The sequence below is a fragment of the Gopherus flavomarginatus genome, chromosome 2, assembly GCF_025201925.1.
Source record: "Gopherus flavomarginatus isolate rGopFla2 chromosome 2, rGopFla2.mat.asm, whole genome shotgun sequence".
NCBI classification, from domain to species: Eukaryota; Metazoa; Chordata; order Testudines; family Testudinidae; genus Gopherus; species Gopherus flavomarginatus.
In genome coordinates, this window is record NC_066618.1 from 107,321,412 (window position 1) to 107,346,955 (window position 25,544).

Below are 25,544 nucleotides of genomic sequence, written 5' to 3' on the forward strand. Positions count from 1 at the left end.
TATTTGATGCTCAGACAGCTGACTGCATAGCTATAGTCCAGCCAGGAGATAACGCAGGCTAGGTTATCATCTGACAGGACAAAACACAACCTCCAAGCCAACCACATAGTAGAATACATTACCTGTAACAAGAGCCTAGCTTAATTAAGGAGTTCAAAAGCACTCCGGACAGCCTTGACCATTTGGGGATGTGCAATTCAAAAGGGAATTTGCATCCACAGTGCAATCCCTCAAAGTGTTTTCTTCCACCAATCAACAATGCTGATCTTGCTCTAGGTTTAGGCTTCAATTAAGCTTAGGTTTAGGAGCAGCCAACTTTTCTTCATCCATGAACTGATCTTGACCAAGCACTGGGGTAGTTTGTTAACTATATTGTAGGGTTGCTATCTCTGAGGTACACCTGGGATGATTCTGTCATAAAACTAGACAGCTGGCAGCAGGTACTGAGCATCCTTACAAAAAAAGGAATGAACCTGGGAAAACCTGGAGGAGGAGAGGTTGCAACACTAGTATGTTGTATTCTGTGAAGGATAACAAGAGAGTTGTGTGTCGTGTAAATCTGAACCACTGATGTTTCTCTGGTCCACGTAATGTCTGCATGTAAGTGTTTAAGATGACCAGAGAGAATTGATCCTCATAGGACTCTGCAAGCGAGGTCTTTGATTGCAGAGGAGCAATTTCCAATCACTGCCTTTTGGACCCATCCTTCCAAGGAGGACTCAAGCCATTTTAACAAATTCCCTTGTATACCTTCTTCAGATGGACAACCTCATTTTGTGGCTGACTGTGGCAAATTCTGCAGCAAGGTCCAGGAGTATGAAGATGGATGCCTGGGTTTTATGTCTTTTCCTGAATTCAAGTTATGTTGGGGCTAAGATATCTGCTTTTTCCAAGATTTTCGCTCTGGCACATGGAGCACATGTGTACCCATGTTTGGAATTCATATATGGAGCATCACTCGAAGAAGAATCAACCTTTCCCTTTTAAATGTGTTAAAAAACATGAAATGCTAAGATTGCTGAGTCTTAATACACACCATAAAGATTTTTTGCAGTTCTGAACTGCTCTTGAATATGAGTCTTTACTGTATGTTGCTTAAGGGCATGAACAAGGCTCTACTGTACATCAATAGCAATATTTTTGGTAAAACGGAAGTGCATGCTTTCAGCTACAAGACAAAATGCAAGGGTTCACTCGGGCTGGGGGCAAGGAGTACAAGAGATCATCATTGCATGTTCTACTGTGAACAGCTGCTGAGTTAGATACTTCAGTCTTTTTCCACAGAAATAAAACAGCTTCATCAGAGCACCACCTACTGCTTCTGTACATATTGTTACAAGGAAGGAGGTTATCATCAGGCCTAGAATACCTTAATCTACATCTAACGGGTTTTGTTTGATTAAGTAATTATTATGTGTAGTCCTCTATGCAGGTCTGGATACATATGGAACAGAGTCCTATCTGTCCACTTTAACAAGTTTCTCCTGCTTTTTTACTATTTATGTTAGTCCTGCAGAGAGACCTCAGCTTGAGAGAGTGAAAAATTCCCTCCCCTGTAACACAAAAGAATCTTTTACTAAGTTCCAATCAGCTCCACTTGTGCAAATCCCCTGAAGACAATGGGTTTTGCACAGTTGTCAGCGGGTCTATTACCCTTCAGAACTTTTATTACTCCTAATGTTGCCTGGGGAAAGAATCCAGACTTTAGTGTAGAGAGGTGGGTAGAGTTTTATTTTTTCCCAAACTGGCAGCCCTGTAAACTCAAACATCTTTATACACGTAGACTGAGCACATTTTAGACGGCAAGAACAATCCCATAATGCCTTTGTTTGAAAATACTTTTAAAAAAAAAAACTTAATCTGTACTTTAAGATGGCTACTTAAAGTGAACTAGGGCACAGTAATTTTATTCTCATTTCCCCACGTGTACATTTCATTTTTCAACCCTCTTTCTTAGTTCGTTTCACACAAACTCTGTTTTGACCTCTGCTAGGGTAAGCACAGAAGATTAAGGACCATATATTGCTCCTCAGTCACCACTTGCAACTGATATTGCATGAATAGAAAGAAGATCATATCAAACACTTACTCCCATATACTGCCATAAAACAAAGCCATTTATCAGGGTAGCTGCTGTCCAGATAGATAGCCATCTATCTTATAAGTACTGACCATTAACTGATATTAAGTTTCAGTACAGCATGAGCCAAATCCTGCTCAATGATGCAAGGAGAATAAGTGTTCACGTAATGTCTAGTGAAATATAGGAAAACAGGAGAATTTTTAAAGGCCGCCTTCATGTACACCAGTTTGCCCAAATGAGGATTGAGTCATCTTGTTAAAAAACCAGGAAGGTAGTGCTGTATGCCTTTAGAACTCTGTGCCTGTTATGCAGTGAAAGTATTATGTAAGGACTCTGCAAGTTCTATGCAACTGCATGGGGAATTAAGTTGACATGAAAGGAATGTAGAGGTAATCTGTCAGGGTTTTAAAGAGAGTATGTTCTGTCTGAAACGTCTAACCCTAACTGAGGCTGATGTACTTCAAGGCTCCATGCTTGTCCATGTACAGCTTACAAAATGCCATACGGGACTGTTGTCCAGGGGTAAGAAAGGCAGATCAGAAACCCAAGACTCATGTCTGGAGAAGAGCATCAGATTCAATTCAGGAAACCTGTGATCCTTGAGCACCAAAGTTCTGAATGCACTGGAATTCAACATATAAAGACGTCTATGTGGAACTTTTAACACCTGCCATAGTCTCTGGGGAGCTTTGAAGTCGCACATGCACCTATTCCAATTTCTGTAAGCTCAGCAGGAGGGTGGGAAATCTTTAGCATAAAATTTATGCACATTAAACTTCATGTGCTGAAAAGAATTCAGTATATAAACCCTATGTACTTAAAACTTTATGGCTGAACTTGAGTCATGTTCTTAATATACACCTTATTTCTTTAAATAAAATACATAGACAAACTAAGTTAAACAAAGTTATTGCTGCTAGGCAACAACCATTAAAAAAAAAAGGCTACATACCAAGAATGTTACAGTTAATAAAACCCAAAGTGTTCAAGAGCACAGAAAGGATCAATTAAAGGTGGCTTGCAAAAGAAGGGGGAACACACACACACACACACCCCATGCTTCTGTACCTGATTTGGAGTGCTCATGATGTATACAACTAATTTTAAAAGTTTGTTGGAGGGAAAAAAAAGAAAGTGGGGAATGGTTGGTTGCTTTTTTCTGTAAAGATTAGAAATTATGGATGGACTCTTGTGGTGCCTTTCCTGGAAGACTGGAGATATGACAACATAATGAAAACTGAGCCGGCTCAGAGCAGAAGGCTTTTAGACTTACTGTTTAAAACCAAGGATGTTTTGCAATTTCTGTTAATGTTTATTTACTTATAATGACTACAGAACACTTTAGAGCAGGCGTGCCCAACCTACGGCCCACCAGAGCATTTCATGTAGGCCCGCAGCCTCTTCAACACAATATACTAGCAGCTGATTAATTATGTCATCATGTCACATCATTTTAGTTTATACAAGTGTGTAAATAGACAATACTATGCATAGAAACAACCTAACTAAATACATATGAAACAAGCTGAACTTAAAATATAAATCGAGGGGACTATAAATCTTACTAAAATATGTAGAATCTGTTTGGCCCACACAAGGTTGTGCTTAGATTTATGTGGCCCTCCTGTATAAGAAGTTGGGCACCACTGCTTTAGAGAATGAATCTCCACCAAAGCCATCATAATAATCTGCCTTCCAATTAGGGTGCCACTGTGCTCACAGTAAACACTCAAGAGCTGCTCCTCCATGAATCCTCCAGATAAAACAGGGAGGTGCTCACTGTACATCCCAGCTATTTCTACGGTGAAGAACCTGCTCAGATTCTATCTATTTTAAAAAGAGACCTCTTGGTCCTTCTCTATACCTCAAAGTAGACAGAAGTGGTACAATTTTTATTTAATTAATGCCTTTACTTTATACTGAACAGGTGAAAAGTTCACACTGGATACCCCTAGGACAACCTCAGCTCTGAGCCACAAGATGTAGTAATCAAATATAGCACTTCACTCTAGAGCATGAATTTCACTAAATCTTTAAAAGCTTCCAACAAGAACAGACACTTAGATCCAAAGACAGAAATATCCTGAAGTCCCCAAGTCTGGATTGATAAGCCTATCAATTCACTCCAGTTATAAAGAGATAGGGTGAAATGAATAAATTAAGATCTGATTAACTTCCTGATTGGAGGTATCTCTCTCGGAAGAAGGGGAAGCTCAAGGACATTAGGATGGTCAGGTTTGGGTTCTTCCTGTATTTTTCAGACACATATAGCACCAGTGAATCTAATTATGGCGCTTGTGACAAGACACATGCAACATCTATTCCTTACATCCTCACTGTACGCTGTATTTTAACCATCATAGCATTCAGACATTACTGAAACAAGTTTATGTAATGGGCCATATATGATGGGAATGGTCAAATCTTGTTCCGTATTAAACATTACACACATTTGCTTTATCAATCTTTGATTGTACAGCCCCTAGGGTCAGCAATTATTAAGAGTCAAATTTTTTCCTTAGGGTGATACTGTATAGGGAATACTGATGCAAGATCATCCAAGGCAAAGTCTGAGTTTTTAAATAGGCCACTATGAAGTCATCATTACCACTGTACTTTCTAAAAACAGAAAAACACATGAACTATAGGTTAAGATGGCTACTTAGAATTAAACATTAAAATGAAGGTGCGTTAAGAGTTTAAAAGCCTTGTTCAGGACCCGGGAAACTAATGAAGACTGGGCAGGAAGCACAAAACCTGCCCTCGAACCCCTTCTCTTCGTGATAAGCAACTGGTTTGATGAAGTGGGTGCTCAGGTGTGACACACCTATGTGTAAACCAACTGGTAAAGCTGAATATGCTGCCTGTCTCTAGGAAACGGGGCATGAGAAGAGGCTAGTACCTAAATAGCAATGCCCATGATTGTAGAAAGGCTGCAACTCCTTCAAGGAATGGGATAAACTGGGCTCTCACTCCTCAGTGAAATGGTGGATAGCGAAACAGCATTGTGCCTGACTGTGCACATACAACAGAAATGCCATTCACTGTGCTCTCTTCTCTAGTGGAAATGTAGATAAGGGTGACAAGCTGCTGGTCTAAACACTGAGGGAAAGGCAAGGCATTGGTTCGCAATGGGCAGCTGATTTGAAGTACTGTTGGTAGGCCATATAGTAGATTGGCAGATTGCAAGCCAAGTTGGAAAGTCGTATTTTATGGGTGAATGACTTTAAGAGGATTTCTGGTATCTAGTATGAACTATATTCTGACAGAGCAAAGGTTGGTTTTGCTTGAATGCACCTTGAGATTATGCACTTACACTTAAGAGACAATGAACTGATTTAAAATATCCTATTACCTTTCCCTTAAAACTATGGAAACAAAAGATAAGTGCAAAATGTATTAACTCCAATGTTCCTTGGTCCATCACATTAACTTTATACTTACTATTTCATTGTGATGTTACAGTTTAATTTAAATCAATAAAGCTCTCTGAGTTATAAAGTAAAAAGATTAAGAGGCCACAAACTGAACACACACAATACTCCAGGGCAATTTAGGCTCAATGGAGCTCTGCAGCCTGACACTCAGCCCACATTCCTTTACAAAATTTGCACTCCCCTTTCCTGATTAACTGCAATAATGCCAAGTAGAATAAGCAAACAATCTTTGCAAACGAAAACAAATACTATTTCATGGCTTGTCCTGCCAAGAAAGCACAAGCTTTATTCCAGCTCCAGGAAACTGAGTACATAACCTCATGACATGGCCCTCTGCTCAGCTAAAGCCAAGGCCTAAAATATCAAATTAGCTACTGAACCAGAGAATCTCCAGGACGACAAGGCAAGAATACTGCTGTATAATTGGTCAGGACAGACTATGTACTCTCAGTTAAATAAATGGTCAAGCAACAGCACAGTTGGATGCAATTAACTGTCAGACCATTTTCATATCATACCTAAATCAGAGATTATTTAAATAATAATTTAAAATAGCAAACTAGTTACATTAACTTACGGGGAAACAAATGGAATATTTTTTTCCTTTATGAAACAGCAGCTATGAATCCTAATAGCCAGTATTCACAGTAGTCAATTGTTAAATTCAGCATACACAGTTATTTGACACCTGAGTTATTCTCCGTCTAATTTCACTGCTTTAGATCATCAGATTTTGAAGTCTCATTTGAGTAATTTTAGTCTATTGCTCTGAAAGTTTAATATATTTTGCTCAAGCTCCAAAAGTTAAATACAGCTGCTGGAAGTTAATCGTTAACTTTGCCCTTTAAATTACTCCAGTCAAACCAGTGTTTACACTGTACATGACTTATCTTTGCTGTGATGTGTGTAGTTTAAAGCATACAAGAGGAACAGAGCTCACCTGAACATATTTCAAATGTCAGTTTAGTCAACAGAATTGACAGATTATTAGCAATCCGTATGGAGACACACAAAAAAGACAGACAATGTCTTTTAATTTTGCAGTTATACTTGGAAGGTTTTTGTTTACTTTAATGAGTTGAATAAATATTTTAACACAAATTTATCATTTCGGCTCAGAAGGAAAGTTATGGGAAGGTTATGTAGTTTGGTCTCTTATAATCCAGTGTTCAAACAGTGTGCTAAAAATTCACCCCCCAGAAAAACCTACATTTAGCCCCTTCAGATCTGGCAACTGTATAAGCAAAGAAGGAAATGTATCCTCCTCCAAAATAGGCTACTTTCATACATGAAGCATGTTGCGATCAGATAGTGTGTTGCCTTTATGTGTTAACAAGGTGTGAGAGAAACATTGAAAAGATCTGCTGCTGTAATAAAATGTGTTCCTTTATTGCCATGTCACAAGGGAACTCAGAGTTGACTCACGTATTCACAGATTGCAGAACATATTGCTGAAATCACACTCCAAATGGCTACATGGATCAACTGTTGAATGCATCCATATTCTATCATGCAGATGCAAAAAACTAGAGAGTTTAAGATTATGAATATTGACAGTTTAGAAAATTCAACTAGTATATTTATAAAAACTCTGCAGTACATCCACATACTATAGCTGTAAGGTTAGCACTGGGCTTCTCTTGTTAATTGACCTTTTAAAGGACTTTAGCAGAGCTTGGAGCCAGGTGTACCAACATTTTAAACATCAAATATATAAAGCAGAAATCATCAGAAAGCTTCCTTGTTGATCCTTTGTTTTTCCTATATGGTACATTTGCGTCACAACTACATGTGAATTTACTCTCCGGCTGATGTTAAATTAGTAACAAATAAACACCCGCTGAAGGCAGACAATGACACCTAGGAAATAAATACACCTTATCATTAGAGCCTTGAGCAGATACAAAATTTGTATCCGCATCCGATCTGTAAAAAATGGTCGGTGGATGTCTACTTCTGCATTCGTGGATGCGGATATCTGCAGATATCCGCAGATTTGCAGGGCACTATTTATCATTCACATCTCTACTGAAAGGTATACCTACTAGTTTAATTTATCTATAGCGAATAAGTACTAGAAAAATGTTCATTTTTCTATAGTCTTACTGAACCAGATTTCCTTTTCCAAACACATGTTCCTACATTATCTTTTTAAGTATATGCTAGAAGCACACTGCTACAATTAAGACTCAAATTAGGATTAGACCCACCAAACAATGTCACCTGCCCCCACACGTATGCTTACTCCTAGCCACACTGCAAGTGGATTTCCCAATACTTTTTATATAATTTCAATCATTCCCATCAGGCAATTATGGCTTGATTTTCAGAGGTGTAGTGCACCCTCAATTCTGGTTGGCCTCAGTAGTAATTTAGAATGGTCCACTCTTGAAAAATCTGTCCACAATTTCTCACCATCTCATCAAGGTCCCCACATCGACTGCTGGGTATGTATCCAAAATATCCTGCCTACATTTACCCCATTTCAGATTCATCAGATAATGCCAGAAGTCAAAAATGGAAGTTGTCCAATCTAGTTTTTTCTAGTTGCCCAATGGCTTAGGTAACAAGACTCCTACCTTCCCTTGATTTCCATACTCCTAAAATTTGCCAGTGGCACCACACCATTAGTATCAGCTCTTTCTCATGAGCTCCACGTACTCTGAAACAGCTACAGATTTTATACTTCCGTCTGCCTAGATCAGAACATTAAGGGCATAAGCATAGTGTGTAAGGAAGCAGCCAAAGTAGGGACTGATGCACTGGGGGTGAGAAGGTAAAATCGGGCCCAGACTGGGCCACTTCCTCCACCCCCAGCACCCATCGGACCCAAAACTGGGTACGCGAAAACCCTGCTCCCTACCAGAAGGAAACTAGGAGACAGGTGGTGTCACCTCCTGCACCAGCCCCTGGCCTTGGGGAAAAACTACTAGAAGAACCAGCCAGATGCTTCAGCTGGTAGGAGAGGCTGCATAAGCAGCCAAAGCCTATACCTTTGAACATCACAGCCCTTTCTATGGTTATGACTGGACTACTTCTGCTAACTGGCTATCTGGGACAGTCAACCGCAGCTTCATTCCACATCTGCTTTTCTTACCTTCTTCTGCCCTGCCGTGTCCCCAACTCAACTTCCCTTTTCTTTCCAGCATAGTCCCTTCTAATTAAAGCCACCAAAAATAAAGCTACTCACTGGAATCACATTGTTCACACTTCTTGTATGTTATACTCATTCCCCTATCCTCTATCTTGTCTATTCAAGATAGTGAGCTCTTCAGGGCAGGAATTGTCTGGAGCTCTGTGTACAGAGAGTGCCTAACAATGAGGCCCCATTCTTGGTTGGTCCTTAGGCACTACTCTAATAAATATTATTAATAATAAAGTATGGATGTTTTCTTCTTCACACTAGTATAATACTTACAGTCTACTATCCTACTGAGCAGAGAATGTATGTAAAAGGTGAGGGACAAAGGAACAACTTTCCCCCTCTCAATAAGCAGAACACATTAATAATACTCTTACAGTCTTCCCAAATAGATTATTGCTTTGATAGCATTGCAGTGTTAGATGAAAGAAATACAGCATGCATGGCATTAGAACTCTCTACCCCACCAATGAAATCTTATTCAAACTTCAGTCAGGTTCCAATTAAAGCACATTCCTATCCAACTGACGTGTAGAACCTTAAACAAAAAAATAAGCCATTTCAATAAAGGAAAAGAGGCCACAAGAGTAGTAATTTGTGATAACCCCCCATATATTATAGGCTATGAGGAGCTCTGAAATGTGGAACTTGTTCCGGGATTAAGCTACCTCCAGCAGGTGGCACTGCTTACTTTTCAAAAACAGCATCTACTCTCGCATTTATATTTTACATAGCCTGGAGAGGTATAAGATAACCTTGTAAAACTTATTTCTGTAGCTCTAACACTTCCCCAGGTAAAATTGTAGCCCACCACTCCATAGGAGTGCAAGAGCAAATTCTACCAAAAAATAGTTAAAAGGATTGCAATGAGAAGTCTCAAATCTGAGTCAATTTTTTTCATACTTAAAGAAAGTTATATTTCCAAACTTGTATTGATCCGGATACAAAGCAGCAATAGCCAGATACCAATTCTTTCAGAAGTGAAAAGTGATTTGCACTTTTATAATGGAGACATTTTAAAGGGGCCCAATATCCAGAGACTAGATAGCTCAGCACCAGGGTGATCAGATGTCCAGTTTTTGATTGGAACACCCACTCGAAAAGGGATCCTGGCGGCTCCGGTCAGCACCACCAACGAGGCCAATCAGCGGTGCTGCAGCACTAAGGCAGGCTAGTCTCTACCTGTCCTGACTGGCACTATGCTGCACCCTGGACGTGGCTAGCAGGTCCTGCTCCTAGGCAGGGGGACACAGGGTGCCGTGTGCTGCCCTCTGCTGGCCAATGGGAGCTGGGGAGAGGGGTACCTGCAACCGAGAGCAGCATGTGGAGTCTCCTGGCCCCACTGCCTAGGACCCAGACCTGCTGGCTGCTTCCGGGGCAGGCAAGCTGCCTACCTTAGCCCCATCACTGACCAGGAGCCGCTGGTCCCCAACCTTGAGGCCCCAACCCCCTGCCCCAGCCCTGAGCCCCCCTATAAACCCAGAGCACCCTCTTGCACTCCAAATGCTTCATCCCCAGCCCCAGCTCAGAGCCCATACCCTCAGCCCAGAGCCCTCACCCTCCTTGCACTGCAACTACCTGCCCCAGCCCAGAACCCCCTCTCACACCTTAACCCCTCATCCCCGGCCCTACCCCAGATCCCGCATCCCCAGTTAAAGCCCTCACCCCTCACACACCCCAACCCCCTACCCCAGCCCAGTGAAAGTGAGTGAGGGTGGGAGAGAGTGATCCACCAAGGGAGGGGGAAATGTAGTGAGTGAGGGCCAGGGCCTCAGGGAAGGGTTGGGGCTAGGTTGTTCGGTTTTGTGCGGCTAAAAAGTTGTGTGACTAGAAAGTTGGCAACCCTACTCAGCACTTTCAGAAAGTCATCCCTTAGAAAGTATCAGAGGGGTAGCCGTGTTAGTCTGGATCTGTAAAAGCAGCAAAGGGTCCTGTGGCACCGTACAGACTAACAGATATATTGAAGCATGAGCTTTCGTGGGTGAATACCCGCTTCGTCGGATGCTATCCCTTAGAAAGAACATCAAGCTGAGTACCTAAAAATTGAGACACATCTATGAACAAAGGAAGTTTCACAACCCACTCACCTGGTTCTGGTGCAGATCTAAAACTCCACCATAAGACTCACGGTTTAACCACAAACCATGCAAGACTGTCTATATATGGTTTAGACCTAGAAATAGACAAAATCTGAACACAGAAGAATTTTGAGGCCTGTTGAAATGTCTTTTTAAAAAAACCTTGTATTACCAGAGTTTAATTTTTTTCCCAAATTCCATTGTTTAGAATTTCATATTGTAGTAATTTAGATGTGAGCTCTTTTTGTAGTTGTCCAAATTTGTTTCAATAGCAAGTTTTTTATTCTTCTGTTATCCTACTAGAAACCTGACTCCTATGCTTAATGGCTCTACAGAGATCTGTAGAGTGTGTTCTGTATTCACTATTTGTCTTTTTTTTCCTAGCATCTAGAATTCATCAAGTTCTCTTGAAGTGAATTATAGTTGATTTGCAAAAAAAGGTGTTCTGAAGGGATGAGCTACGTAACTACATCATTTAGGCCTCAAACATTCATGAGGTAAAAAAATAAAATAGGAGAAGACTTAAATGACTGGACAAAAGCCACTTATTGAGTCAGTGTTAGAAGTCAGGAGTCCTTAGTAATTAGGTCCATGATGTGATCATGTTAGCAACTGAAAAAAAAAAATCTAGCTAGGAAAATAGATTTTCACCTTGGCCAGATGGAAAGAAAAGATGCTTGATCTACAGCATTTTATTTGCACAAAAGGAAGTCAGCACGTCCCAAAACGACAGAACTGTGCAAGTTTCACTGAACTTACGACAGACTGGATCTATCTAGTCTAGGTGAAATGGATAAGGTAAGATTACTGTCGAGTATCAATGTGCTCACTGTCGTACAGTGAAGAGTCTATAAACTACTAGCTAACACTGCCAATCTAGGAAGTTTGACTACTCTGGAACAATTATGAATCCAGTCAGTGCTGGCACAATGAACCATAACATTTCATTATTTCTAATCCCATGTTCCACATCTTATACCCTTCCGCAAACAGCCTATGTTCTTGATTTGGATATAAAGGATCAAATCTGGGACTCGTATGTGTAGCTGCAACCCTGTTAACTTTAAGGGAGTTGCATGCTAATTACACCATAGTTTACTTTGACCCACGGTACCCTACATCTATTATTTATTTACCCAGTAACTTGCCACTATGAGACTCTTGTTTTAGCAATATCTTTAATGCTACATTTAGCATTTCTTTGTCTTGCAAATGCTAAGACACACATCATCTTTTGCTCCAGTTTCCAGCTAGCTTACACTTAGCCAGAAAATGCAAGGTTTGTGGAAACTTATCCTTATAATTGTCACAATGGTGTTTAGATAAAGTCACCATAAAGTCAGACCTCATCCACACTAGGTATGTTTTGCTGACATTGCTATACCATCATCCCTCCTAGTGTGCGCATCACCTATCCAGTATATGCGCATACAAATATCCTTGCTGTTTTAAGTGTACCTACACTAGGGTTTACACTATCTTGGCTATGTCAGTAAAAAATATAATCTTCCCCTCCCCCCAAATAATTTAGTTATGCTGGTATAAATTTTAAGTATAGATGAGGCAGGTCTCAGACTAGTCTCTTTGGAAGCTTGTTGGCTTTTGAAGATAATATACAAGCCTCCACACATCTGAAACACTTACTGCGATGTCTGTTAATGGTGTGATTTTCAGTGACATTTCTATGCTGGCAAAAGCCCTAGCGTAGAAGAGTCCTTTTGCTAGTGCAGCTTATTTTGCTCACCGAAACAGTAAAAGCTATACTGAGAAAAGCCATATTTTGCTGGTGTGAGCTACACCTACACCAGAAGGATTTGCCAGTATAGCTAAACTACCAACACTTTGCAGCGGAGACTAGTTCTTAATTGTTGCTGTTGGTTTCCAGAGGGAGTTTGAAGCTGTTGGTGACATCCAATAAAGGTTTAAGTGACCTGAGAACTCCATAATTGGGAACCAGCCCCTTAGTATAAAACTACTACAGCCACAGTCAGCAGAGAGGATGCAGTTCAAGCACTTTCAGCATAAGAGAGGGAGCTAAAGTCCAGCAGGATGTTTTGTCAAAGGCCCTTTAACTTCAGGAACTGGTCCCTCCACTTCATCTATAACAGTCTAAGTTTGCCCTAGAGATCAACATTCTGCAAGGCCCAAGGCTCTTCAGGGCAAGGACTGACTTTTTGTTTGGCAGTTGTATAGTCCCTAGGCACTACTGCAAGACGTACAAATAGTTTTTCTGGTGGAATTGCAGAAAGATGCACACTAAGGGAGAGATATTACTACATGCACATGTTTACTGTATTGGTGGATGTGTTGGCTGCATGAGCAATGGAAAGTTACTAGAAAACATCAAAAATAAATCACACCTCATTCAGAGTTACACAAGCAGCTAGCATCACCTCCAGCAAAATACCAAAATACCCACAAGAAACTCTAAGGCTTCTCACACCATGCCCTGTGCCTGGAGTTGTTTCTGTGAGCCAAATTCCCACTCCAGAAAGATTTCTTTTAGTATGTACTCCAAGGTCAACTTCCACAGCTGTTCTCTGTGCCTGACTTTGATCCTTGTAACACACATTAAATTTCAGCCTCCTCTCAGCTTAACTCACTGATGCCCTATTGTGAGCCAAGTCTTGCGTACCTCCCAGCCTTCTTACAAAAGAAAATTCATCCTGAAAAAAGCTGCATTATTTTTTTCCACAGCCAAGTTATACTGCATACAAAAAAGCCACATTAAAAGAATGTTAATGTTACAAAGTCAAGTACTCAAGAAGTTAGGAAAAGCCAGGATTCAAGTTGCCTAAATCCTGTCCCCTTTACATCTATGTATTATGATTAAAGCTAAGAGATCAACTGAAGTATTCAGTTTCCGGCTGAAAAAAATATTGATACAAAAATTGATTTGAAAATGTTGATAAAAAATTTGACTTTTCCCATTTTTTTCCATCATTTTTTTTTCTGGCCAAAAGTATTCACCAGATTTGATACAAATTCCCAAATAGTTTGGGTGTTCCAAAAGTATATTTTTTCAGCAAGTACTATTCCCCAAAAACTCTCTTAAGTTAGTTATGATACAATCTCTAACAATGTGATTATGTGAGAATTTTCCCACAGGGCCCCTACCTTATTCACAGCAGAGGCTAGAGGTTGCTCAGGAAATGAGGTAGCTGGTTGATCTTTTTATACTCACAAATTAGAGTTGCCCCATCCACTATTAAATGTACACCATCCAAACTCAAATGAATATGGACTTATGAATCAGACAGTATCTGAGCCTTACACACATTAAATGAATTCACTTTGCAATACCCCTGTGAAGTAGAGAGGAATTATATGAAAGAGGAATTGTAGCAAAGGAAGATCAAGGCAGAAATAGGCATTAGTCTCCATCAATTTTGGGTGCCTCAGTGACTGGGCACCCAGCTTGACACCAAGGGTAAAACAGCACTTTATAACATTCAAAACACTGCACACATATTGACTAAGTTACTTTCACAATACCTCCATTAAGTATGTAGTAATCCCATTTTGCTGATGGGAAAAATTGAGGCAGAGGGGCAAAGTGACTTGCCTAAGGCCATACAGCAATTCATTGGCAGAGTCAGGATTTCTAGCCCCATGCTCATGCCTTCACCTCTAGGCCATAATACCTTATTGCCAGAGGTAGTGAGCATTCTCAGCTACCTCTGACGGGGCTTAGGGTGCTCAGCCCTTCTGAAAACCAGACTCCTTCAAAGTGGGCATTCAGAGAATTAGTGCCATTAGTGACCATCTTCAAAGGATTTCTGTTTACGTGACTTGCTCAGAATTACACAGAACCAGGGACAGAACCCACCTCTCCTGAGTAGCATTCAACTGCTTTAGGTAGGATAGTTTGGTGGGTCATTATCCACACACCTTCCAGAGCAAATGAAGGGGGAATCTTATAGACAACGGACTAATTTGCTATGTAATTAGTTCAATGAGCACCGTCTATCTTGTGCTTTGGATCAGGCACTGGTCTGTGTGGTTAGAGTGCAACTGTGCAATAAAACGCTGTATTATGAGTCACATGGAAGAGGGGGCAGAATTTAATGCTGCCTGTGCCAATTTTAATTCCAGCATTTCCTAACTTGAGTCCTTGACTTGCAATCATAACATTCTTTTAAATGTAGCCCTCTGTATGCAATGTCCTAGGGTTTTGGGTTTTTTAAACGACAGAAAAAACCCAAATTGTTATGTGCAATTTTGCCAGTATGCAAAACTTATATTTATACTGGCCCAACTTCTCAGAAGTTTACTAGTAGCATATTGTAGTGACATGCAGCTACCTAATTGCCCCACAGCACATTAGTATACTAAGCTATAAATAAATGTTAGGCTCCGCTGATCAGAATTGATCAATGAGTATCAACTGTGACAGTTGGTTGTTTCATTTTTAAAAAAGGAATTATGTTTGCTTACTTGCAAATTCATGAAGTTCCATAGTCTGCAACGGTTTCCCAGTCATTTAGCACAAGTAGTTAGATTCTTTAGATGATTAAAAAGCTATTTGTAAGAAAAAATTCAGAGCTTTAACAATGTTTGAATTAGCAACTTCCCTATCAACCAGATGTTTTGCACTCACAGTAAGGTAAGGGTATAACTGGTTGAAAGACCATTCTCAAAGAGTAGTTATCAGTGATTTGCTGTCAAAATGGAGGATAGGTGAGAAATGTATCTAGTGCGGTTCTGCAGGGTCTGTTCTGCATCCAGAACTATTCAATATTTTCATTAATTTCCTGGATAATGAGTGGAGAGTATACTTACAAAATTTGCCTTGGAAGGGGCGGTTAGTTCTTTGGAGGACAGGATTCAAATTGAAAAGGACCTTGACAAATGGAGAACTGGTCTAAAACTAAACAGAGGCACTTATAACCATAGAATATCAAGGTTGGAAGGGACCTCATCTAGTCCAAACTCTGGCTCAAAGCAGGGCCAATCCCCAGACAGAATTTTGCCCCCAATCCCTAAATGTCCCCCTCAGGATTGAACTCACAACCCTGAGTTTAGTAGGCCAGTGCTCAAACCACTGAGCTATCCCTCCCCCACTGTTAAACCCAAGGTTGTGAGTTCAATCCTTGAGCGAGCCATTTAGGGATCCGGGGCAAAAATCTGTCTCAGGGACAGTACTTGGTCCTGCTGTAAGGCAGGGGACTGGACTCTATGATCTTTCAAGGTCCCTTCCAGTCCTATGAGATAGGTATCTCTCACTTCAGTAGAGACAAATGCAAAGTACTACATTTTAGGAAACAAAAAAAAAATCAAAACAACTGCAAAATGGGGAATAACTGGCAAGGCAGTAGTCCTGCTGAAAAGGATCTAGGGGTTATAGTAAATGGAATACGAATCAACATGATGCATGATACACAAAAAGGATTAATATTCTGGAGTGTATTAGCAGAAGTGCCATATGTAAAACATGGGAAATAATTGTCCCACTCTACTCAGCACTGGTGAGACCTCAGCTGGAGCACTATGCCCAGTTCTGGGCATCACACTTTAGGCAAAGTGTGGGCAAATTGGAGAAAGTCCAGAGAAGAGCAACAAAAATGTTAAAAGATTTATCTGACCAATGAGGAAAGGTTAAAAAAAGAAAGTATGCATGTTCAGAACAGGACAGACGACAGGGGCGGGGAGAGGACAGGGGGAAGAAGGAACCTAATAACAGTCTTCAAATGTATTAAGGGCGTTATAAAGTGGACAGTGATCAATTGTCCACTAGAGGCAAGACAAAAAGTAATGGGCTTAATCTGCAGCAAGCAAATTTTTTCTAACTATAGCTAACCACTAGAATAGGCTTCCAAGGGTTGTTGCTCAATCGCTGTCTTTGAAGGTTTTAAAGAATAGGTTGGACAAACACCTGTTGGGGGAAGGGTGATGTCTGTATACTTGGTCATGCCTCAGTGCAAGGGGGCTGGACCTGTTGACCTTTCAAGATCCCTTCCAGCCCTACAGTTCTATGATTCTCCGATTAAATGTGACACTTCTGGTCTTCTAGAGATTAAACTCCTAAAAAAATGTGCTATTATGTAGAAAAGAATATTAAGATCTTAAACTAATTCTATACTTTGCCAGACAGCTTAACCTACATTTTCTGTAATCGTGTCAGCCAATTTTTAAAACCCATTCAGTTATTAAGCACCAAACCAACATTTGTTTAGGATTTATGATCACTTCTGTAATTTAGATATGCAAGCAATTTAAGCAGCCAGTCAACCTAAAATGCTGAAACACTAAGAGGCCTGCAATGACTTGAAATTGAGCATATAATCACACAAAATTGTAAATTCTCTGCCTGGGATATCACACAGCTTTGTTCCCTAACACTCCAGTTATAAACCTCTCAATTGCTGCTGCCGCCCCCCCCCCTTTTTTTTTTTAAATACAAAAACAAACAAGTAGCAACAAACACATCTCATTCATGTGTCTGACGAAGTGGGTATTCACCCACGAAAGCTTATGCTCCAATACGTCTGTTAGTCTGTAAGGTGCCACAGGACTCTTTGTTGCTTTTACAGATCCAGACTAACACAGCTACCCCTCTGATACTTGACATCTCATTCAGTTATATCCAGAAAGTTTTTGTTTAGGAGCTGGTTATAGAAATAAATTTATTTTTTGGTCTACCTGGAGGCAAGGGAGGGCAAAAGATAAAAAGTATCCTAACAATTAATTCCTATCTTTATGACAAACAATGGAAAGAAACCAAGGGCAGTGCAGACTGTTCTCCACCCTTCTGGCTATTTTGATAGAGACCAAGAATGTAACCCTGAAGGTCAAGAAAGATAAAAGGTCTACCTGTAAGTGCTCAAATGAAGATGTCAATGGATTAGGACATCATTTGTTTCCACCTGTGACAGTCTGAGCTTGGCTGTGGGATACATAGCACTATCTAGCATTGTGAATATTCCGTTTCCATAACAAAACAACCTTAGCAGTTAAAATTAAAAAAAAATAAAAAATGAACACCTGACAAGCTAAACTGTTTGCAGATGAGAGGGCTGCATAATGTCAGCTATTAGAAACTACCTGCCATCATCAGAGATATCAAAGATGTATAGCCGATCAGAGACAGAACACAAATCAGTACAGCCTTGTTCGAAAGGAGGTAAGAGTGACTTATCTCTGTATCTAAAGATGTTCAGTGATTTTATTTGGGAGACAAATGAAGTTCTGGTATACAAATTACTAAAATCACAGGAGGATTAGGAGACCTAAAAGGATACTGAGAATCTGTAATTTAGGTAGTTTAAAGAATGCAAAAGTAGAAGTAGTAATAGTTTCAGGCATGACATCTACCCTTGATTCTTCATGCCAAATTTTTAACACTTACAACCAAGTTTTCTTTTGAAAGTACAGTTAAAGTTGGCACTTGATGGTATTTTCAGTTTCATCGAAGTAAATCAACAGATTAAGATACTGTCCTCCTCATACTACATACTACTAGTTAAAAATCAGACTTCTGTCTGAGCTAAATTGACAATAACCCTTTAAGTTGGAAAATGGCTATATAGGCAGAGTATCTGCATTTCTCCCAAGATGTTCATTTGTGAAAGAGCAAGGAGCTTGGCTTTGTACAATTAGTAACCAGAGACTAGATTAATGCTAGAATTAGCAATATCAGACAACGGTTCTCTTGCCAATTTTAAATATTCCCCCATGCAGCGACACTGTATAATTTTCTCTTTTAAAATAAGATTTAAGAAAGCTGAGAAGGGATTAAAAGGAAAACAGCATAGCAAGCAAAGACAGAAGTCCATTAAGAATTGTTACAAAATATAAATATACACCTTACACCAAACACAACTGCCTTTCATATTGAAATGAACCCATTACAGGCACTAAGCTGGAATCTTTGGAGGAGGGGGGACCCAACCCACACAACACATACTAAAAAAAAAGAGAATAGGGAGCCCCCTGGAGTTGTTTAGGGCCCTAAGCAATTGCTTAGGCTGCTTATGCCCAGCACCAGCTCTGACATAGAGAAACAATTTTCCAATTCTAAAAGTGATTTTAGTCCCAAGACAATTTAATTGCCCACAGCAGCATTCTGACATTTAATTATAGCACCTCCAAAAAGGCTCTCAAACCCCTGAAGTTACTTAAATATATCTGATGTGTCTACCGGGGCAGCTCTAGCCGCCCCAAGCACGGCAGTCAGGCAGCCTTTGGCTGCTTTCCTGTGGGAGCTCCCCAGTCCTGCAGATTTGGTGGTGCACCTGCAGGAGGTCCGCTGGTCCCATGGCTTCGGCGTACCCGCCGCCGAATTGCCGCCGAATCCGCAGGACCAGCGGACTGCCCACAGGCAAGCTGCCATAGGCTGCCTGACTGCCGCCCTCACAGGGACTGGCAGGGTGCCCCCCATGGCTTGCTGCCCCAGGCACGCGCTTGGAGCGCTGGTGCCTGAAGCTGCAGCTGGTGGCTACCATGTATCTACGCTTCGAGCTAGGAGATACTAGTGCTAGCTCTCATCCTACTACAGTGCTAAAGATAGCTACTGTCATAAACAGATAAGAAAAGTTAATAGAACAGAAGTGCTTCATATCTCTTTTGCCTGGAAAGGGTTAACAAGAACAGTGAGCCTGGCTGTCACCTGACCAGAGGACCAATCAGAGGACAGGATACTTTCAGATCTTGAGGGAGGGAAGTTTTTGTGCTGTGCTGTTAGTTTTTGGTTGTTGTTCACTCTGGGGGCTCAGAGGGAGCAGGTGTGCAACCAGGTTTCTCTCCAATCTCTCCAATACAGGCTCTTATAAGTTCAGGCTAGTGAGTACTAAGTAAATAAAGTGAGTTAGGCTTACGGTTGTTTTCTTATTTTGCAAATGTGCATTTGGCTGAAAGGAGTTCAGATTGGTATTTTGCTGAAAAGATTTTAATTTGTATTTGTATACTTAGGCTGGGAGGGTATTCCCAGTGTCTACAGCTGAAAGACCCTGTACCTATTCCATTTTAAATTTACAAAGATAATTTTTACTGTTTTTCTCTCTTTAATTAAAAGCTTTTCTTGTTTAAGAACCTGATTGTTTTTTTATTCTGGTGAGACTCCAGGGGACTGGGTCTGGATTCACCAGGGAATTGGTGGGGAGAAAGGAGGGAAGAGGGAGAGAGAGGCTGATTTCTCTCTGTGCCAGGATTACTTTCTCTTTCAGGAAGAGTCTGGGAGGGGGAAAGAGAAGGAGGAAGGAAGGTGAATTTTCCTCTCTGTTTTGTGATTCAAGGAGTTTGAATCACACAGTGATCTTCCAGGGTAACCCAGGGAGGGGAAGCCTGGGAGAGGCAATGGTGAGGGAAAGGGTTTACTTTCCTTGTGTTAAGATCCAGAGGGTCTGGGTCTTGGGGGTCCCCGGGCCAGGTTTTGGGGGGATCAGAGTGTACCAGGCACTGTAATTCCTGCTTGGTGGCAGCGAGACAGGTTCTAAGCTGGTAATTAAGCTTAGAGGAATTCATGCTGGTACCCCATCTTTTTGGACGCTAAGGTTCAGAGTGGGGATTATACCATGACAGCTACAGTCGATAGAACACAAGCGGGGGAAAGGTGGATGGGCTTGCCAGCCCACATATGTACTTGGATCCCAGATAGATTCTTGGGGAGGCAATCTATCTCCTCCCACAGTTCGCATTGCCATAGCTATACTCTATTATTAGTGTATTAGCTCAGTGAGATCTAGTGGGAGTATGTCTCCTCAAGGTGGGAATCATGATCCCAGTTCAAAGGGCAGACATGCTTAATGGGAAAAAATAAGCAGAGCCCCAGGAGGGACAGGAGGTGTGTGGCAGAGCAAATAATCAAGAGCCCCTGACTCCCAGTGCTGAGCCTTACCTATGAAGTGTAATATAAATGTTAGCAACAAGTCCCTGGTTGACAGTATTAATTTCCATTTGTCCACTGAGCTAGGGTCTTGACATTTGGCACAAATTCAGCATTGAAACAACAAGTGAAAAAAAGTTAACAACTGTCACAGGATCCTAATAATGTTCTTCCAGCCAACTTGTGAGCACATACCAAGAGCTCTTAATTAACTTAAATTGATTAAACTAAGGAGAGAAGGGTCAAATGTTATGGTCTGCACAACTCAACTTGAGGGCTGTTAACTCCATGAAACAGATAAGTCATCGAGAAGGGACAGTACAACTTGGAACCCCAATTCCTCCCCTAATTAAGTTTCTACTATCCAAGTAGTTCATGTTCTATTGCACAAGAAGGAAAAGGATGATGCAGACTTCTAACTCATTACACAAGAATTGGTGATACACCACCAGCAGTAGATTATGGATTAGTTCATTTGCAGAGGAAATACCAAAGAGAACCCCAGTAAAGCTCAACTCAGGTATCTCAAAGTTCATAAAGGAAGGAGCATGTCACCCCAAATAGACAGGACATCTGAACAGACATTTGATACTTGAGACTACTACTGGGGATGGCATGCTTGCTGAAGTGTTACCTTAGTGACAGTAATAGGGTCTGGTCTACACTGGGCGGTTGGGTGGGAGGAAAATCGATCTAAGTTACGCAACTTCAGCTACGTAAATAACGTAGCTGATGTCAACGTACTTAGATCTACTTACCGCAATGTCTTCACTGCGGTAAGGTGACTGTTGATGCTCCCCCGTCAACTCCGCCTGTGCCTCTTGCTTCGGTGGAGTACCGGAGTCAATGGGAGCGCGCTCGGCAGTCAATTTATCACGTCTTCACTAGACGCGATAAAAATCGACCCCTGCTGGATCAATCACTCTGGAGGTAAGTGTAGACATGCCCTAGGAGACCAAAACAACAGGCTAGAAAAAACAATATAAAACGTAGGCTATCACACTCAGTTTTTCCCACTAGAGCGGATCAACTAGTTTAGGGGCTGATTTTACTAGCCAATAGACCATATTTTTATTTAATATTCTACTTTGGCAACACAAAAGCATCAGAATTTGATCCTCTTCAGGTTTTACCATCAGCTTAATTTAAAGGCAGAACTAGCTTCTTAATACCAGAGCGGCAACATTAGCAATGGTTCCATGGAGCGCTGAATTTACATGAGAAGTCCTAAGCTGGAGACTGAGGTGAAGAGCTTGACTCATCATCCATGACAGATGTATTTTAAAGGCTGTAGAGATTACTTGCTTTTCAGAGGTTTCCATAAAAATGGGTGATATTTCAAAGACATGTATCTCCTGAGATTTCCCCCTGGGGGTTGGAGGGAGGGAAGAACTGAATCAGACACCACCTCTTAACTAATCTATGGTACCTACACATGCCAAGTGCTATTTCTATTCTACTCCTCCCGCTAGAAACTAGGAAGAACTGTGGTGTTAGACCTGATTTTCTATCTGACATATGAGGGAAACAGCTGTTCCAAGCAATGCAAGACGGGCATCACAACCAGAGCAGTTGCACAAACATAAATTGCCAGTTCTGCTGTTGGGAATGGGTGTCCCAGTCAGTGCAGAAGAGAGTTCTAGTATCTATCAAAGTGCACCGATTGCATTGTTTAGATCATTAGGAGATACGCACTCATTGAATGGAATACCTATGCTCCTAAATAAATGACTGATGCATTATGCACCTAGCAGCACCACACTTGACACCGTTTAAATAAAACAAATTAAGTTGTGGTATTTCACTTGGCAGCTGCATGTGCGCTGAATCTAAGACACACACATACAGCTGTGTGATGACAGAGGGCACATTTGTATAGAGAGCACATACTTTGACAACCTATACATGGAGAGATGATGCAAGAGTATGACCAGTGTTAGGGTATTAGCTCCCCATAAATGGAAATGGGAGCCAGGAAAAAACTAGGCAGCAAGATGTAAATGTTCACTTATCTATGACCCCAAATTAACAGATTCTCATTTGCTTCCCACTTGTATGACAAAGAGTTTGAAGGGACCCACTAGAGAAACATCCTATCACTAGAACGGATTTGTACACACAGGATTTTGAACTTGAGGATTTGAAGGATTTTTTTTTTTTAAAGCCACTGGAATACTTTAGAGAGAGAGTTAGTATTAACTAACCTTGTAATTTAAAATTGATCCATCCAGATGGAGAATAACTTTTAAAAAGGCAATCACCTTCTCATGCTGGAAGGTAACTGGTCAAAGAAAGTCAGAATCTTACATTAGCTATTAGATGCATTATTTAAACAGAGATTACTTAATAAAATAAAAACTAAAACAAGAAATGAATACAAACCCAAGAGTTTCCAAATATTTCAAATTCAGACCTTATGAACCTCTGTGGAGTAACTGGAGATAAAAATATATTCTTCAATCAACAGTTTGTCTCCTTTGAGCCCAAACCTGCCATGATACACTTAAATATAAATTGATACTTTCTCAGCTGTCTTGAGTTTAAATAGCTCCAGTTTACTAAGGAGGTTGGTCCAAAAGTTAAGTGGATCAGCTCCACCTCCTGTCTTCTTCACAAACATTGAGCATCAGAAGTCATTTCCTCTTCAGTATGCCTCCAGGATCCATTACAAATATGGTGGTAACTCTTACAAGTCTTAAGAACCTGTCATTTCTCTAGGGCATTGAATAAGACAACCTAAAAAGCTCACCTCTTTGTCTCTCTCCCTCTCTCTCTCACACAAAATTTTAGCACTTTCCAAGTTTTGGCTCGTTTTAAAAGGGTGATTTAAAGATTATTTTTATTTACATTATTGAGTTGCCTAAAGGCACCAGCCTTGTGCTAAGCTCTGTACAACCACGAACGATGTTCTCTGCCCTAAATACCTTACCTTTACCTCTTAATACAAATATAGGAATGTGGGGCTGGAACACAGATGATCTCTTGAGGTCCTTTCCCTGTCCTGAAGCAGGATTATAAAAATTCAGATTTAACGCTGCTGGATTTCAGTCCGATTTGGTCCTCTTGCCTGCAAACAGTGAGCACACATGCTTCTTTACTTCACTTAGTTCCACTGAAGTCACAGGAGTAGAATTATGCATGTGCTGAAATGTTTGCAGGATGAGGATCACAGTTCTTATTATACAGTTATAGGGGGCTGAGTCCCTCATGTTGAGAGTTTCCACTGAGTAAAAACATATCTAGATAAGAACAGATGCCCAAAAGGATAGCTGGTCAGCTAGGCAAAATACGTAGAAAAACACCCATCTACATGCATACTAAATGGCTTCTGGTCTGTTTCTTCTCTTTTCAAATCACTAGCAGCCTTATGTACAGAATTTTCCAGTTAACGCAATTACTGGTCAATTTGTTCCTCCTGTAATTTGATTCAAATCTCTGGGACCAGATTTTTTTCTCTAAATTAAAAATAGCCCATTCTCTTCTTTGTTCAGTTCTTGTTTTAAGCAGATATCTCATCCAATGGGTTTAGAAAGTGGCCATATAAACTAAGGAAAAGGCCAAACCTCTGTGCAAGCTCTTATATACTGTGCCCTGGAAGTAATAAAGATAACAAGATTAGACACAAAGTAATAAGAACGGATTTATCTGAAATAAGGTGGAAGGTACTATAATAAGCTAGTTGGGAAGTAGATGCTCACCTTCACATGCAATTACAGTAAACCTTTTTTGCACTGATGATAGTTGCAGTAAGTTATACAAATGCTGTTGCCACTGTGCAAAGACTCATGGAAATCTGGCTGCTTTCGGCATTGATTTCTTCAGTACCAATGGCAATGTCTCCTACTGACCACTCAATTTATATACTGCTTTTTTCATTCTACATTTTAAGTTCAGGACTTATTTGTATCTCCACAAAGCAGGCTTGAGTTCTGATAATAGCACATCCTGACGACCCTGGTGTTTTCCCAGTACTGAAGTGAAAGACAATCCAGAGTGTTGATATTTACTAGGCACACTCATTGGCTGTCAAAGAAAAATACAGAAGTCAGAGATTTGTGGAAGTAAGCCAATCAAAGCTTGCGGGAGGAGGGACACAAAAGGAATAGGCCATACTGGCATATGAGTCCTAACTAAAGCTATTTAGATTGAACTGGAACAGGAATGCTGGAAAAGGGGGATTAGCAAGTACCACTCTGACTATGTCTATGCCAGTCATTAAAGCAGCACACAAAATAGTCAACTAGAGTGGATTTTATAGATCTATATGGTGTGCTGGCAGGGGAGTTTTTGTTATCTCTAGACACTATTGAGCCTACAAAAGTCACATTTTTGCTATTAATTTGTGAACTGAAATTGAACTCTATTCTTAGGGCAGATTCCCAATGACCGTGAGCGCTCTTTGGAAAACTAGAAAACTGACTGTTTATATTCTTAAAACCAGCATATACATCACTTTAACTGCAGGCAAGATCTTCTCATGTGAACAAGGCAGACCTACGGACTAGTCATATCAAACTGTTGTCTGCTAATGAATAATCTGGCTATGGCATGAGGTATAGCACTGTTCATTCTAGTTTTGAAAGGAAAGTAAAGAACTCCTGTGACATACAGAATTTTAGACTTTACAGCAAAGCAGAATATTCTGAAGAGGAAAATTGTATATGCATAAGAAAAAAAGGTTGTAATGCATTTGTGTAGGCAGCAAGAAGAATTTGACCGTTTGTACATTAAGAATATTCTAGTAGTTTACCTAATACATTATTTCTTTTTAAAAAGTTATGATCAAGTGCTGCTTAATTTGCGTTCAACTACTAAATACTGAATAGTAAGTAGCTGTGAGACCTCTCAAAAAAGTAACTGGGAGGTGTAAATACAATGCATTATAAAATGATGATCACCACCTTCAACTGTCCTCTAGAGATGGGTTTGACACTACTTAAGGATTTTCTAGAAAAACCACTGAGCTTTCACAATGTAAGTG

General features: G+C 40.5%; 1 protein-coding gene across 2 annotated transcripts in view; it reads right to left on the reverse strand.

Moving 5' to 3' along the window:
• The window catches only part of GRB10 (growth factor receptor bound protein 10), a 211,644-nt gene that overhangs the window by 79,392 nt on the left and 106,708 nt on the right, over positions 1-25,544 (reverse strand). Inside the window, exon 1 of one of the 2 annotated variants that reach the window (XM_050937709.1) lies at positions 24,262-24,348. The exons of the other annotated variant lie outside the window; for it this stretch is intronic. The gene's annotated coding sequence lies outside the window, so the exon portion shown is untranslated. Of the gene's footprint in view, positions 1-24,261; positions 24,349-25,544 lie in introns of those variants that run through there. 2 annotated transcript variants of the gene reach the window in all.